Consider the following 6,000-nt stretch of genomic DNA (forward strand, 5'->3'; position numbering starts at 1 on the left):
TGATCTGTTTGATGTATACTATATACACATACACATGTTTGTCATTGAGGAGTTGCACTATTGATCATTAGGAACATTTTAAAATGGTTTAAGACCAAATCTTAATAGGATTTCTCAGGGATTTGTCAATTGTATCTAGTTTCTATCAACCAGAAAACAGAACTGTCTGAATGTTTATCAAGAGTACACAGTACAATATAGTGTTGGGCATTTGGGATTTATACAATGGCTTTCATCACAGGGACAGGTGCGGATTACTCAGTCGGCAAGGTAAGCACGGTGCTTACTTTGCTTACCAGATCATCTGTAGTTAACAGTTTCACATTTTTTCACCGCATCAAAGATTCTCCTTCTAGGTGTGGCTGGCATCTCTCTCTCTCCCAACTCCACAGCACCTTCCTACAGAATCAAAGCCTCTTTTCAAATTTACAGTCCCTCACAGGGGTAGATGATCCAATAAGCACAGGTAAGCATGGGCTTATCTGTGCTTACTTACTAATCTGTAGTGAACAGTTTCACATGTGTTGGTGAAAAACATGTGAAATTGCTCACTACAGATTAGTAAGTAGGCACAAGTAAGCCCCTACTTACCTTGCTTATCAGGTAATCCATCCCTGCACAGGAATAACGAGAAACAAAAATTCTGTATTTTCTTGATTAGGGTTTAAGTAGAAGCTGGATCTCTCCCTCCTCCTACTTTTATCTAAAGCCATGTCTGTGCAGTCCTTGGTAGCTTTATAAAATGAACAGTCCTTTAAAAACCAAAGAGAAGAGTTGTTGGTACTCATCTTTACTATCTTACATTGTTTTCTGCCTTAATCATAGTAGTGTACATCCATAGCCCTGATGGTAATCAGACTATGATAATATAAACAGGCATACAAGACGAGAACTCAGGTTTAGCTTCTCTTACAAGGTTTTTTTTTTTTTTTTCCTTTTCGTCTATGACATTAACCAGAGAAGAGTTGTCACTGAAAATGAATTTCTGAGCAAGTGATTACAAGGTCTCACTGTCTGGGTTCTCGATTTATACTTCCATGTACCATCCAAGTCTCTTCAGTGAGAGAAAGCAGTGCTGGATGAGAATGTGTGTGTACAAAGAAATCTACAGTCAAGTGGCCAGATATCTCTTGGTGCTGTCTGCTATGTATCCAAGGAATTACGGAGCAATAAAAAACGGTAGTGTTTGATGGCTTGGTTGCAGTTCACGGAAACTATAAAATAAATTCCAAGCTATAAGCACATATTCAAGAATCATCTCCAGATGCATTGTTCTATAAACTTCATACACCATCTTGGTAACATTATTTAGCGATAATTTATTGTAATTCCTTGAGGTCTGGGTCAACCAAATATTTTTAATCCTCCTTGGGGCCCAGTCCAGAGCTGAGTAAGCAGCAGCTGCTCTATAATCACCTAAAGATTTCTTGATTATTCTTTATCCCTAGTAGCTTGTAGATTTAAATTAGGCCATGCCAATATTTACAAATATCTATATGATATGGATATGTAGTAAGGAAAAAGATTTTCCTCTGCTGTTGAAAAATTGGGCTGTAGGAATTGTTTTCCCTAGACTGATTGCATTCATTAGCTGCTTTACTCAGCTCACCAATTCATTTTGTCTGAGGAGACAGAGTGAGAGCAAGGCATACTGGGTTTCCCAGGACATGGGACTTTCATGTTAAAACCAAGAAAGTCCTGAGCAAACCAGGTAAAATTGGTCAACCTAGTCTTCACCAATGATGACTGGCCTGTACTATGTACTACTCATAAGGATCCTCTCAGATGCCATTGAAGAAGACCACAAATAGCCACTTTACTTCAGTGGTATAGACCAGCACTGTCCGGTAGAACTTTCTGTGATGATGAAAATGTTCAATATCTGCACTGTCCAATACAATAGCCAGTAGCCACATGTGACTATTGATCCCTGAAATGTGGCTAGGAGCTGAATTTTTAATTTCATTTTAATTTTAATAGCTACATGTGGCTCGTGGCTCCATATTAGACAGCACAGGTATGGACAGTGATTTTTAAATTTGGCAGCAACTAGAAATGCCTAAGGAGCTTTTAAAACTACCAGTGCCCAGGGCACACTCCAGACCAATTAAATTAGAATATCTGGACGGGGAACACAGACATCCAATAGGCAGCCAAGGATAGGAACCACTAGAGCAGACCAAGGATCTCAAAGCATGGTCTATGAACTGACTGCATCCTAACCACAAGGAGAGTGTGTTGGCAATTCATAAACCTGAACTGTCTACCCCCACACACATACCCCAAACACACACATACATACACACCCCTCCTGAATCACAATGCCTAGGGAAGGTCCTGGAATCTAGTTCTTTTAAAATAAACTTTTTACTTTTGAACAGTTTTAGATTTACAAAAGAGTTGTGAAGATGGTGCATACCCAGTATCTCCTGTTACTAACATCTTACATCAGTATGGTACACTTGTCATAATTAATGAACCAATATTGGTACAGTATTATTAACTAAAGTCCACACTTTATTCATCTTTTTTTTTTTTTTTTTACCAAAGTCTTTTTTCCATCCCAAGATCTCAGCCAAGATACCATATGACGTTTAGTCATCATGTCCCTTTAGGCTCCTCTTAGCTGTGACAGTTTCTCAGACTTTCCTTGTTGGTGATGACTTTGACAGTTTTGGGAGTACTGGTCAGGTGTTTTGCAGTATGGCCCTCAACTGGTATTTGTCTAATGTTTTTCTCATGATTAGACTGGGGTTATGTGTTTTGGGGAAGAAGAGCCCAGAGGTGAAGTGTTATTCTCATCATTGATATCGAGGGTACACACAGTCAGCATGGCTTATCACTGTTGACGTTAAGCTTTATCACCTGGCTGAGGTAGTGTTAAGTTTCTCCACTGTAAAATTTCTCTTTTTTCACCCATTTCCATACTCTACTCTTTGGAAGAAAGTCACTATGGACAGCCCACACCTAAGGAGTGGGAATTTATACTCCACCTCTGGGAGGGCAGAGTATCTACATAAATTATCTCAAATTGAATCTATTTTTAATAGACTCCCCAGTGATTCTTATCCACATCAAAATTTGGGAATCACTGGTACAAACAGCCAAAAGGAGAAGAACCACATGATGCCTTTGGGTTCCTTCCAGCTTGATGACTCTGATTCTCTGAGTGTGGATGACATGGTGAGTAGGTAAATTTGCTGGGATTCTGGGGAGACTGATTGATTGTCACTCATTCAGTCTAGAAAGCAAATTGCAGATCCTCTGGACACAGAACAATGAATAAATATAGAATTGCTGATCTTACCACAATGGAGTGTTTTGAAATTGTAACCCAGTATATTGGAGGAGAAAAATGCTATACTAAGGATATATATAGTACTTTGGACCAAAGTCATAGACAGCTTGAGAAGTCAGCTAAAGAAGAGAAAGTATCAACTCTATTAGCTAGAGAAATGGGCGTTAGGATGGAGCAAATGATCCTGGGATACACAGGGCAGTGTAAGACGGTCACCATGGAACATGCGCAGTCTAGGGGACTTCAGAGCTACAATACCATTACTAACAAGAAGGAACATATACCGAGCAGTTACGGTACCAGGCAGTCAGTTAGCATTTTGCATGAATTGTTATAACAATCAAGGAAATGGCCAGTAATGTGTGGTGAGATTTTAAGGGGCCTAAAAACCTGGTGACACATGGGAGCATCTCGAGTAACTGCAAATGCTTAGTCAGAAGTGAGAACTAGGGGGAGATGCAAGGACTGCTTAACGCACAGAAGTGATGTGAGGTAGGAGAGGAGTTGTCTTCCATGTTCCTTGTGAAAAGTGTGTCTAGGATTCCTGGGCTGTCTACTAGGAAGTAGACTTTATTCACCTTCACCTAGAAACTTAGGTTAAACTTTCTAACAACCTAGTTAACACTGGGGGCAAACTGCCTTATGAGACAGTGAATGCCATGTTCATTGAATTAATTCAGCAGAAGCAAAATGGCTTCAGGGCTATGTGGGAGATTTGAGTAGACCTTTAAAGTACCCTTTAACTCTTTACTTCTCCAACCTCTTGATAGAGTATGAGTGATGTCATGCTAAGTGGTATGCCTAGGATGACTGCTACTGCTCACTTTCATTGCTTAAAAAACAGGAAAGGTCAATATCAGTAGTTACAAATGTATAGCCTTAAGAGTGTGATACTGTTCTCAGTCTGGCTGATGTACACATATCAGAGGAAAACTTAACATAAGTAGAGGCAGACAAAGAATAGCCTTAGTTTAAAACAAAGACCCCTGGTGTGGAGATTCCATAGTCCTGACTTTGCCACCAAGAAGCTATTGTGACCTGAGACAAGATCTTCACATCTCTGGATTTCAAATACTCCTAAAATGAACAACCCTGCCCTCACAAAACAAAACAAAACAAGCCTGTTGCCATCAAGTGGATTTTGACTCAAGGCAACCCCATGTGTTACAGAGTAGAACTGCTCCATGGTTTTCTTGGCTGTAATCTTCACCGAAGCAGATCTCCAGGCCTTTCTTCCTGGTGCCATTGAGTGGGTTCAAACTGCCAACCTTTAGGTTATTAGTCAAGCACAAACCATTTGTACCACCTAGGAACCTGCACTGTGGCTGCTAACCAAAAGGTCAGCAGTTCAAATCCACCAGGCAATCCTTGGAAAACCTATGGAACAGTTCTACTCTGTCCTGCAGGGTCACTATGAGTCGGAATCGACTCAACAGCAACGGGTAATGGAGGAATCTCCTAAAATGAACAGTTTGGGCTAAATCACCTCTCAGTTTTTTTCTAGTTCTGACATTCTATGCATAAGGAAATCTGAAAACTCCCAGGATGCCAATTCTTTAGGCAGAGTTTGAGGAGCACAGAATTTGGAGGAAATGCTTAATAATGTCTTGTTGTTGTTAGTTGCTGTCAAGTTGATTCCGACTCATGGCAACCCCACGTGTGCGGAGTAGAACTGCTTCATAGGGTTTTCAAGGCTGTGGCCTTTTGGAAGCAGATTGCCAGGCCTGTCTTCTGAGGTGCCTCTGGGTGGGTTTGAATTGCCAACCTTTCAGCTAGTAGTCAGTTGAGTGCTTAATTGTTTGCGCCACTCAGAGACCCCAATAATGTCATAGGTAGTCTGAATTTGATTCCAAAAATTCACAGGGAAGCAGAACTTACCATTTGTTTAGTGCCTGGCATGTGCCCAAGTGTAGTGCTTGTTACAGAGATAATAAAATAAATGAGTAAGCGATGTGTAATGGAGTAAGGAATTAAACTACAAGTCTGACTTACTAAGAGCAGGTATGATTAGAACTTAATGATAAGCTTTATTTTTTAACACTCATCTAAGTTTATATAGTCACATAACTTTTGTCCCTCCCTTAGAAGTCACCTTGGGAAGTTAAACACTTTTAACAATGCCCTTCATTGCTCAGGTCTTCTGGGACCTTGACCTCTGGGGCTATAGACTAAACCAACAGCATATTCTTTTAAATAATTGTAGTATTGGCACATCTCTGTACTTTGAGGGTGGATTTTATTTGTATCTGTAGCCATGTGTCCTTCTCATCCAAGGCTGGTAAATAAGGTGAGCAGGCAGGCTTACGTGTTGCCATTTTGAGTCAAAAGAAGGTAGCTTCTGGAATAATCAGACTGATGTCCTTGTGTGATTTGTAAAGAAGCAGGGTTTACATTCATTTAGCTATACATTCTTGTAGGTTTTCTTAAAAGTCTCTTCTTCCTGAATATCCATACTGCAAATACTTTTATGACAATACTGCAGTCTCTAATTACTTTCTAGCTAGACTAAAAGGCCCTTTCTAACTCTGAAATCTCATTTCTGATTCCTGTTACTCCTAGCAGGCTCTATCTAAGTTTAGACTATGCATCCATGCATTTTACCTATAAAAAAAAAAATTGATTCCAACTCATAGAGACCCTATAGTATCTACATGCTTGTATCAACTGATGTTGGGGAAATAGAATTAAAAATAAAATCTACC

Source organism: Trichechus manatus, unplaced genomic scaffold, assembly GCF_000243295.1.
Source record: "Trichechus manatus latirostris isolate Lorelei unplaced genomic scaffold, TriManLat1.0 scaffold00007, whole genome shotgun sequence".
In the NCBI taxonomy this organism is placed as follows: Eukaryota; Metazoa; Chordata; class Mammalia; order Sirenia; family Trichechidae; genus Trichechus; species Trichechus manatus.